This window comes from Carettochelys insculpta, chromosome 19 (genome assembly GCF_033958435.1).
Source record: "Carettochelys insculpta isolate YL-2023 chromosome 19, ASM3395843v1, whole genome shotgun sequence".
Classification (NCBI taxonomy): Eukaryota; Metazoa; Chordata; order Testudines; family Carettochelyidae; genus Carettochelys; species Carettochelys insculpta.
The window spans coordinates 17,851,272-17,863,491 of NC_134155.1; the positions used below are offsets into that span (position 1 = coordinate 17,851,272).

Here is a 12,220-nt window from a genome sequence, read left to right on the forward strand (position 1 = left end):
GGCTACCTCCTTCTCCACTGCTCCCCATCCAGGTGTGCGTGAAGAAGGGCACAGGAAGCCTGCGAATTTTTGATTGAATTGGAATTTGAATTTGAATTCTGCAGCACTCAGGCCTGCAAATATAAAGGCTCGGATGCACAGCTGATGGAACTGGGCAGGGTCAACGGGACTGATAGCACAGCTTCCCGCCACTATGCCAACATCCACAGAGCACATATGGCACAGGGAACCCCGGCAGATTTGGAGGAGGACTGAATTCTGTTACTGCATGCTCTGAATTCTGGGGCAGTGCTTTGCATTCTGGGATTGTAACATGAAACACCCACAAGCAACCAAAGCTAAGGAACCCATAGCGTACTGTTCATGCTGTTAAACTTGCATAAGGCAATGAGGATGTGGAAACGACACGGAAAAATGGTGGGTTGTATGGCAAGTAGGCTTCTGGACACAAATTCGAATTCATAAGAATGAGGTTAAAAATCGAAATTATTAAAAATTGAATTTATCTCATAGTGTAAAACTGTACCCATTCCTCTTGGATGATGCTTTTGTTGCTACATTATCACGACTTCTAGCTTGGACTGTTGGGACCCATGCAATCCACGGGTTTGGGTAGGGTCAGGTACAAGGTACAGGTCCTGTAATGCGTCACTCACCTCTTCGGCAGCCCAGATGGTGAAGTGCCCATCATGGTTGTACTCCCTAGGCTCTCTTGGATTCTGCATTTGATCCTGTATCTGACTCAAGATCCTCAAATTGACTTTTTGACCCCTGAAGGACACCTCTGCACAGCTGCGAGATTTGGGCTTGTGGGGGCTTGTGCTCGCGTTCAAACTATAGCTGTAGCAGCAGCATTTTGAAGCTGCCGGTTAGGATGGAGCACCATCGTCAAGGAATGACATGAGCATCAGAGTTTGAGCTCTAGTCCACAGCCAGTCATGGAGCACTTGTGTAACCCACTTGCTGATGACTTCCAATCCAGGCTGGGAAGTTCTCAGATGGGGCTCTGCAAATGATATCCTAAATGGAAAAACTGGGCTATCTCAGAGACAATTTTGCAATCCCCTACAGCCTTACAGAAGAGACACATGAGGGGGAAAATTATAGCAGCTTTCAAGTACCTGAAAAAGGGGAAGGGACGATTCCAGAGAGGATGGAATGAGGCTGTTCTCCATGGTGTCAGATGATAGAATGAGGAGCAAGTGTCTCAAAGGACAGTGGAGGGGTCTACACTGTATATTCAGAAAAAGCTATTTCACTAGGCGTGATGAAGTTCTGGAAGGAGGTACTGTGGAGGTGATAGAATCTCCTTCTACCCTAGCTGGGGTGATTTAATTGGGATTGGTCTTGTTTTGAGCAGGGAGTTGGACTCGATGCACTCCTTGAGGACTCTTCCAACTCTATGATTTTATCTCAGGGATGATGATGCTTCAGAACAGAACATTCTAAACAAGGAGTTTTTGCAAGGGATTGTCTGTAAGAGCCAGGCGAGCCAGGCTCTGTTCCCAGCTTTGCTAAAACCTTACTTACATGACTTTAGTCTGTTAATTTTTCTAAGCTACAGGTTCTCGATGTATAAATAGCACCTTAGTTAGGGTATCATGCAGCTTGAATTCATTAGTATGGGGGTCATGAATATACCTAGACTTATAATGGCAAGGGTTAAACATAGCCAAGAATTTGGGAAAGGGACTAAAGCTAAAAGCAGTTGGTGAAATATGGTCATGTGATTCCATAACTGCCTAGCATAGCATTTCTTTCACCTTCCTCTGAAACATCACTGTTAAACACTAACCTAGCTAGACTGCTGCTTTGATAAGCAGGGCAAGTGCTTTGCAATCCTCAGATGGAAGGGGACAAAGATATTCAAAGCGACATCATTATCTTCTTGGTTTGTGCAATGAAAGGGCATCAGCACAGTGAATAAAGAAGGCCATGGCAATAGCCTGGCACTTGTTGGATTGCTTTTGTGCTTTATTATCCCAATGCAGAGGGGTATGGTAGCACGGGAAAGTAGGCCAACATCAAACCTGGGATGGAGGGGACATGTGAATCAAAACGGCAAGAATGACTGTCTTGAAGAGGGGCCATTTAAAAATGTACAGAAGCCTCCACTGGAATGTACCACTGTCTGTTTTACTCTGACTGAGCTTTGAAGCCCTTGGCAGTTGTAGAGGCATATGTCCTATAAAAAGAAAAGAGAGAGAGAATGAAATCTGGCATTCATTTAGACACAAAAGTCCAATGTTTCTGTTGTTACAATGGTGTCAATAAATTCAAAAATAATTCAGGAGCTCCTGGCTCTCGACATGACAGACCAAGGAGATATGCTTCCTGGAGTGGAACCTCCCCCGGGGTAGCAGAGAGCCGTGGGAGAGGATTAATGACTGAACTGCTGAACCTGCACAATGCACAACATTAGGAAGGCTTTGCTCTAATGAAAACTTCAGCTGGATTGCAGCCTAGCTGAATGGCAGCTGGAAGCACCACGGAAAAGCTACGCGTGACAGACAAAAAAAAAAAAAAAAAAAAAAGAAAAGGTCAGCTGGGAAAAGCGGAGCTGGAATTAAAAATAAAAAGAGAAATGGGGAAATAAGGAAGGATTTCTATTTGGCAGCAGCTAGTTCACAATTTTCCTAGCCGGGGATGTAGTTATTGTGGGATTTTACATTCCCATTTCCCATTAGAAATTAATGAGAACTGGGCAGCCAGTCCCAGATGTGAAAAATCCCACCATTGTCTCTGAGCACCACAGCTAGACACTCTTATTATTCTTTGTGTTGTCACAGCATTCAAGAGCAGGTTAGTCGTTGTGCTAGGTGCTGTACAAATAGAAATTAAAAGAACATGGCTGATGATCCAGAAAGTTTACAAATCTAGTGAGAGGACATAAAAGTGGTTACAGACCAGTGTTCCCTGTAAGCTGAGCACTTGGACAATTTCAAATGCCTTGCAGCTGATTAGCAAAGTTCCCACCGCCCATCACAGACAACAGCTTGTTTCCAGTGATGGTGCATATCGCCTCATGCCTCGGTGCACAGAAACGTTATTCTGCCTATACAGCAAAAAAATTAGAGGGAACACTGGCAATGAGATTTGGAGAGCACAAAGACACAATGATGTGACTGCTGACTGTAACAAGTCACCCTCTTTCACGCAGAGAAAGATGAGATAAAATCACATGCAACTGCACCAGTACTCTAAACTCCACTGTTTGACATTCTAGAAGGTACAATATATGCCAGCAGAATGGCCAAAAACGGGGGGGGGGTAAAAATATATATGACAAAAAATGTTAATTGCATCACAAGAACATGCACATTGGTTAATGCTAATTGTCACAGATATCACTGCTGTATTCAAGTTGCAAGTTTCAGGTATCTAACATAATACCAGGTTCTCTCAGAGGTCACCCACTTCCACCTTTTGAAACTTCCAACTTCCAGCTTTTGAGCCTGCTCCTCCCCGCCCCCACCCCCGCCCCCACCTCCCCCCCCCCCCCAGCTGCAATAAAAAGAATCAGTGATGACAAATGAACTCAAAATAATGCACTGGAAAAAAACCTGAGACATAATTTGAATTTGTTTTACTTAATAAATGGTTTTCTAGCCTTTGCATTGCTAAGCTGAGAGAAAGGGAGGAAGCTGTCCTAGATTTGATTTTAACAAATAGGGAGGAACTGATTGAGAATCTGAAAGTGGAAGGCAGCTTGGGTGAAAGTGATCGTGAAATCATAGAGTTCACAATTTTAAGGAAGGGTAGAAGGGAAAACAGCAAAATAGAGACAATGGACTTCAGGAAGGCGGATTTTGGTAAACTCAGAGAGCTGGTAGGTAGGGTCCCGTGGGAAGCAAGACTGAGGGGACAAACAATGGAGGAGAGTTGGCAGTTTTTCAAAGGGACATTATTAAGGGCCCAAAAGCAAGCTATTCCGCTGCATAGGAAAGATAGGAAATATGGCAAAAGACTGCCTTGGCTTAACCAGGAGATCTTTCATGATCTCAAAATAAAAAAAGAATCATATAAAAAATGGAAAATAGGACAAATTACAGAGGATAAATATAGACAAACAACACAGGAATTCAGGGGCAAGATTAGAATGGCAAAGGCAGAAAATGAGCACAAATTAGGTACAGGCATAAAGGGAAACTCATTGAGGAGTAAGGAGACTTCGAAGTTGCCCCGGTATTTCGAAGTACCAGTGGGTGAGCCGTAGCTAGACGCGTGCCAGTATTTCAAAGTTTAAAAGTTCGGAGTTGCCGCAGCGGGGAATTTACTTAATGAAGTGCTGCCTATGCACGGCAGCACTTCATTAGTAAACTCCCAACACCCTAATTACCATCCTTCTTTCAAAGTAAGATGGTAGTGTAGACAGAGCCTTAGAAAAGTTAGATGTCTGCAAGTCACCAGGGCCTGATGAAATGCATCCTAGAATACTCAAGGAGCTGATGGAAGAGGTATCTGAGCCATTAGCTATCATCTTTGGAAAATCATGGGAGACAGGAGAGATTCCAGAAGACTGAAAAAAGGCAAATATAATGCCCATTTATAAAATGGGGAAATAAGAACAATGCAGGAAACTACAGACCAGTCAGTTTAACTTCTGTGCCAGGAAAAATAATAAAACAAGTAATTAAGGAAATCTCTGCAAACGCCTGGAAGTTGGTAAACTGATAGGGAACAGCCAGCATGGATTTGCAAAGAACAAATCATGTCAAAGCAATCTGATAGCTTTCTTTGATAGGATAACAAGCCTTGTGGATAAGAGAGAAGCGGTAGATGTGGTATACCTAGACTTTAGTAAAGCATTTGATATGGTCTTGCATGATATTATTGTCAATAAACTAGGCAAATACAGCTTAGGTGGGGCTACTATAAGGTGAGTGCAAAACTGGCTGGATAACTGTACTCAGAGAGTAGTTATTAATGGTTCTCAACCCTGCTGGAAAAGTATAACAAGTGGGGTTCTGCAGGGGTCTATACTGGGACCAGTTCTGTTGAATATTTTCATCAACGATTTAGATATTGGCATAGAAAGTACACTTATTAAGTTTGCAGATGATACCAAGCTAGGAGGGGTTGAAACTGCTTTGGAGGATAGGGTCAAAATTCAAAATGATCTGGACAAATTGGAGAAATGGTCTGAGGTAACGAGGATGAAGTTTAATAAAGACAAATCCAAAGTGTTCCACTTAGGAAGGTACAATCAGTTTCACACATATAGAATGGGAAGTGACTTACTAGGAAGGAGAATGGCAGAAAGGGATTTAGGGGTTGTAGTGGACCACAAGTTAAATATGAGTCAACAGTGTGCTGCAATTACAACAAAGACAAACATGATTCTGGGATGCATTAATAGATGTGTTGTGAACAAGGCACAAGAAATCATTCTTCGGCTGTACTCTACGCTGGTTAGGCCTCAGTTGGAGTATTGTGTCCAGTTCTGGGCACCACATTTCAAGAAAGATGAGGATAAATTGGAAAGGGTCCAGAAAAGATCAACAAGAATGATCAAAGGTCTAGAGAACGTGACCATGAAGAAAGGCTGAAAGAATTGGGCTTGTTTAGTTTGGAAGAAAGAAGATTGAGGGGGGACATGATAGCGGGGAGGAGGACATGATACTTTCAGAGATCTAAAAGGGTGTCATAAGGAGGAGAGAGAAAACATGTTCTTCTTGGACTCTGAGGATAGAAAAAGAAGCAATGGCTTATACTGCAGCATGGGAGCTTTAGGTTGGACATTAGGAAAAAGTTCCTAACTGTCAGGGTGGTCAAACACTGGAATAAATTGCCTAGGGAGGTTGTGGAATCTCCACCTCTGGAGATATTTAGGAACAGGTTAGATAAATGTCTATCAGGGATGGTCTAGACAGTACTTGGTCCTGGCATGAGGGCAGGGGGTTGAATCCAATGACCTCTCAAGGTCCCTTCCAGTCCTAGCATTCTATGATTCTATGAGTATGTAACTTCAAACACAATAAAGCAGTCCTGTGGCATCTCAGGGACTAATGAATTTATTGGGTCATGAGCTTTCATGGGTAAAAACCCACTTGCTGGTGGTTCAACCCCAAAAAAGAAAACCTCAGAATCTACTAAGCTGAGAGAGTATCACATTCCAGTTCCATAGAGATGCATATGAAAAGAAGTTGTAAAAATTCTCAAACAATTAACAAGTGTCTAAATTTGAGGCCACCTTTGAAGCCAAGGCCAAATGGTTCACCTGGCCTTGGCACACAAATCTCTGAGGAGTGATGTTTAGCAGCTGTGAGCTCCACTGGCCAGTGTATCAGGCATCAGGAGCACCGACTGCCTTTTTAAATAGAATGACTGCCTTTGGCAATGCATAATTTGGGTCCAGGCTTGCCACGGTTGGGACCCTGAGCACCGCTATGCCTCGCATATCATAACCCCAGCACCTCTGGTCTTGCCACTTCCAATCTGAACGTTAAAAGAAAATCACTTGAGCCATGTCACCTATTTCATTACTAATTAAGCCCCACTCTTTGGTTTGGTATTTAAGGAAACAGTAGTTAGCACACCAAGAACTACTGTAGCTTGTATAATGAGCTAGTTGAATAGGTTTCTGGTTTTTTAGGAGACCTTTATGTTTCCCTTTATTAGACTCTCAATTCTATCTGCTTTTCAAACACTCATTCACAATTCCTTGTGGAGTAAGCATTGTCGTTCTGGCTCTGACATGGACCTCCACTGTGACCTGAAATAAATCATTTAACATTGCTCTATATGTCTTGGATCCCCTTCCTGTGAGACGGGGCTGATTTCCCTGTACCAATTAATTAATTAATTAGTCATAATACAGCTCTTTTCAGCTGCAGCTGTCCAGGGACTTTATAAAGGCAGCCAGGTTAATTATTTCCATTACACAAGTAGGGAAACTGCGGCACACAGCAGGAAAGGATTTGTCCAACGTCACCCTAAAGGCCAGAGCCATGCAAAGCCTGAGCTTCAGTTCAGTGCTTTGTCCACTAGGTCTCAATGCACTGTGATGTTATTACCCGTTTTACTGGTGTGGGTGGTAAACATGCTAGGCCAGATCTCCAGGACACTGATAATAACCTAGGCTAGCTGCTGACTGCAACAGAATTACACCTTCCTTACCGCTGGGTAGATGAGATTAAGATACAATTTATGCAGCACGTTAAATATGGAGGAAGTGTGTCTCCTTTTCTTTTACACTCCCAGCTGTTGCTATCAAAAGAGCTCCTAGCCAATTGCATCATTTTATATGTTGTAATTGGATTTTATGGACTTGCAATTCCATGAGTTGCATACATGGAGGTGCATAAACTGACTGCTGGCTTATGCCATAACAATACAAAAAAAATTAGAATGGCAAAAGGATGCCCAGACCAATGAGACTGACAAACACAGAAAGCTAAATAATAACCCACAGGGACAAGAGACAACCCAGGTTACATTATAATATACCAAACAGAGGCGTTCTAAGGCACAGGAAGAGAAAGGGTTAAAGAAGAAACACAATGGCCTTAAAGGACCTTACAAAGGAACTGACTCCACAGCAAGTTCCATCTACCAAGCAGTAGAAAGGACACGACACACAAGGAAATATGGTGGCTCTACAATTTGTCTCAATAATAAGACAAAAAGCTTCTGCTTCTTATTTATCTGCTTTTGAATTTTAATGAAGAGTTCGAGTGATAATTACTAAATTTCTATATTTATATAAACCTCGCATGTAAAATAGCACAATTTGATATTTATGAAGTGTCAGTTTGCCATAAATACAGCGATTTGTTAATGAGTGCTGGGAACTATTCATTAAAATTCAGAAGTAGATAAATAATGAATTGGAATTGCTGTTGATTCATTAAAATTCTCAGGGAAAAAAAATGAAAAATATCTCTTCACTTACTCTGATGAATCCACCCTATTTTATCAGACATTTGTTTTCATTAGTGCCAGAATAGCACACAGCCGTTTATACATCACAGGTTGCAAAGAGGACCACATTAAGGCAATCATAATAAGGCTCCACGAACCTACAGGCAGATCAGACACACACACACACCTGCTCAGTCTATCATCGCCTATGGCAGTCTTTCCATAGACTTCAGGAGGAAAGGTACTGGGCTTGTAATGAACAAGGAGAACCTAGGGCCCATTGCCACAAGGTTCTAAACAATCTCACCCAAACCAGCATCCATGTGAAGAGGCAAGCCTGTGGAATCCCTGCAAGGGAAGTTTTCAATGCTCACAAAGGGCTGGACAGAGGCCTTTATCCCTTGTGACCAGAAAGTATCATCAAGGGCCCTGTAAGTCATTTCCATGAGGAAGAGAAATGATGAGAAATCTTGTTATTTTCTTTGCTGCAGTCTTGTTGATTTACAACATTACATCTAAAGTTCTGTTTTGCTGAAGATAGCAGGGAGCAAGCAGCAGGAGAGCCTGCTGTTCCATACCACCCTATTCAGCCAGCACTGTGCCTAAAAAAATTCCTCTAAGAACCCACATTACCAGCACTTCTGTTCCTCTGTCCTCTCTTACACAGGCACACAATTAGCCAAATAACACCCAGGAAGGCCCCTGTCCTCATAGTTTAAACCCCTGAGTGGCCTTATTCACCATCAGTTCCTCAATGTATCCCCAAATGTTCTCTCTTCTGGCATTCCAAAAGACTCCTTTTCAAGGCAAGAAAAGCTGGAGAAAAATAGTTCTGAAGACACACCAGGGCTGCCTGGGTACGCCAGGGAAACTGTTGTTTCATTCTAATTCATCGTAAGCTGAACTTTGGGAATATTTTATACCAAATTTAGCCATAGAACTGTGATGTTAAATAATGCACCTCCTCTATTGCAATCAAACCAATGAAAATAATTGGGAGATATTATAGCGCATAACCTGCATCACATCACTTGAGGGGCTATCTTGCAAATGTCCTTTTCCACCTTCTCCTGAGTTTAAAATTAGTTTTGTTTTTTTTCTATTCCTCAATTTTATTTTATATATACTTTGGATTCTGTGTTTTTTCCCTCCTGCTTTGGAAACCAAAGCTGTGAATGCTGATTAGACAGTATTTCATTAGTTCCACACTGTTCAGGAAAGCTTATTTGATATATTCAAAAGTATGTTAGTGATAGTAAAAGGAAACTCAGAACCTGCTCCAAAGCCCCCTGACATCAGATGTGATGCTGTCCCAGTGAACTCTGAATCTGGCCCTATGTGAGCATTTCAATTCTAATGTAATTAATTGTAAAACAATCAAGGATTGTCAGGAAAAAAACATGGAATTAAGAGTAAGGATTCAAGAACCCTTAAAAAAATTTTAAAAAAAAATCCTCAATTCTGTTTTGAAAAAAATTAGCACTGGGTTCCATTGTGTCTATTTTAAAAGGAATTTTAAACAACCGGCCTGTTAAAGGTCCCATCTGTGATTCTTACTCCTCCTGTCTCCTATATACCTCCTGCCTTTTTCTGTGAGTTGGATTTAAAACACTAATACTTAGGACTTTATGGTGAAGACTAGATTGGTCCCTGTGGGCAAGAGAATTAATTCTCTTCAGGAGCAGAAAACAAAACCATGACGTGTCAAAGCAGAGACAGAAATTCAATAGCCTACTGAGACCATCACTAAGGATACTTCATCTTTTCTTACATGGCTATCTTTCAATTAAATGGAGATAGAAGAAGAGGGTTTATTTTATTTCAGCGCCGCTTTACAAGGGAGGCAGGAATACCATAGCAGCAGTTGCTGTTTGGGATCTATAATTTCGGAAATGCCAGATGTATTAATCCAACGTCTCATGTTGCAGATCTGATTTTAGAGCAAATGGGATTAAATGGTTTAGTCCAAGCTCTCCTGATACACTTAAATGAGATGAGAAAAATGTAATATTTGGGGAAAAGAACATTATAAAAGTGCAACGCAAATCCAAGAAAACCCAGTGTAGTAAATGAACTAGACCCTTTCTGCCCTGAACCAGCAAAGTCCATAAGCACATCATTTCATCCTAACTTCCATCCAGAGCACACCACACAATCCATTGTCTACAGCCAAACACTAAGGTACAACCGCATTTGCTCCAACCACTCAGACAGAGACAAACTCCGACAAGACCTTTATCGAGCTTTTTAAATCTATAATACCAACCTAAGGAAGTGAAGAAAGAGATTGACAGAGACAGCCATGTACACAGAAGCCACCTGCTACAAGACAGGCCCAACAAGGAAAACAACAGAACACCGCTGGCCATCACCTACAGCCCCCAGCTAAAACCTCTCCAATACAACATCAGTGATTCTGGACAATGATCCCTCACTCTCACAGACCTTGGGATGCAGGCCAGCCCACGCCTACAGACAGCCCATCAGCCTGAAACAAATCCTCACCATCAACTATAGACCAATAACTCTAACTCAGAAACCAATCCCTGCAACAAACCTCAGTGCTTATTCTGCTCATCTATCTATACTCACGACAACATCACAGGACCTAACCACATCAACCACAGCATTGGGGCTGATTCACCTGCACATCTACTAATCTAATACATGCTATTATGTGCTAGCAATGCCCCTCTGCCCTATCCATTGGACAAACTAGACAGTCTCTAAGTAAAAGAATAAGTTGACACAAATCAGCTATCAGGAACGGTAACATACAAAAGCCTGTAGGAGAACACTTCTATCTCCATGGACATTCAGTAGCAGAATTAAAAGTAGCCATCCTGCAACAACAACAACAAAAAAAAAAGAACAGACTCCAAAGAGAAACTGCAGAGCTACAATACATTTGCAAATTTGACACTATCGATCAAGGATTGAAGAAAGACTGGGAATGGCTGGAGGGCTACAATCAGCTGCTGGAAGTGGGCCACATCCTCCCTGACTGACTTAACTTTGTCAGCTCTGGCCTGCCTCTTGATTGGTACTCCCTTCTTTTCATAAGCTTGTATACAGAGACCTGCCTCTGGCATTTCCATTCCAATGCATCTGATGATGTGGGTCTTTGCCCATGAAATGTTATGCTCCAAAAAATCTGTTGGTGTATAAGGTGCCACAGGAATTCTCATTATTTTTGCAGATACAGGCTAGCACAGCTACTTCTATGATACTTGTCACCATGCAAGGGGTACAGGGGTCAATTGTGAGGTGAATCACGAAATCCAACCTTGGAAGATCGATCCTGAGCAGGTTGAGCTTCTGGGCTAATGTAGACAGAGACTTACTGAAGCCAATGCATAATGTTAAGTATGCACTTAAAATTAAACATGTGTTTAATGATTTGCTAAGTCATGGCCTCTAACTGCCGCTACAGTATTTGGACAGCTACTGCTTCTTCTCCAAAGGATAACAAGCTCTTAGCTCATGATGTGTCTACCCTGCAAGCTAGGGGTGTGATTTCCTCGACTCACCCTATGTCTATGAGATCCAGTGCATAAAAAATAGCAGTGTATTCACAGGATCATATTGGTGTTGCGGCTGAGCCTCACTGAGTACATACTAGTTTTTGGAATGGTTCAGCCAGGCCTCCTCTACTGTTACTAGAAAGCTATTTGTACTAGTGCCTACTCAATGAGAGCTAGCATGAATATGTCTATAAAACATGCAGGAGGTGGATGAACCTGGGAAGCTTAGTGCAGGAGCCTCTGCAGTGTGAGCTATGCCAGCCAGCTGCTGTTCAGCTAAGACTACAGAGGGAAGTTATTCTCTCGCTGTGTAAGTAGTCTAGGTGCTGCTACATGAAATAGTGAACCCCACACCTGCATGAATTAGGCATTCCTTCAAACTCAAAGTGTGGGAGTAGCCACAGGACCGGTCTGCATGAAGAAGTTAGGTGGATCCACCAACACCACTCAGGGGAGTAAAAATCCACATCCATGACTAGCATAGCTCAATGACCTAAGCCCTCAGGTAGACAGCATGACACTGATGGATGAAATTTTGCCAGTCTAGCTACCACCTCCTGGAGACACGGCATGCCTATGATGGAGGCCTGTATGCAGTGGGAGGTGGGGAGAGAGGTTGCAAATGTACACCCCTTCCTAGGCACGGACAGTGGTACAAGAGTCAATGGGAGGCAATGCCACACCCTCCTTATCCATCTTCTGATGGGTCCTGAAGGCTCCCACAACAGCAGCTTGCAGGGCCATGACTCCTGCCCTGGAAGTGGCTTTTCTGATTTAAAACTGAAAAGCCTTCCAACCTATGGAAGAGACTCTAAGTGGTAAAAGCATTTAAT

At 42.4% G+C, this 12,220-nt stretch overlaps 1 long non-coding RNA gene across 1 annotated transcript in view; it reads right to left on the reverse strand.

Annotated features, from left to right (window-relative positions):
* LOC142023208 (uncharacterized) overlaps positions 1-12,220 on the reverse strand; it is a 287,115-nt gene that overhangs the window by 26,507 nt on the left and 248,388 nt on the right. Inside the window, exon 5 of the long non-coding RNA XR_012648164.1 lies at positions 2,031-2,185. This is a non-coding gene — a long non-coding RNA (uncharacterized LOC142023208). The remainder of the gene's footprint in view (positions 1-2,030; positions 2,186-12,220) is intronic.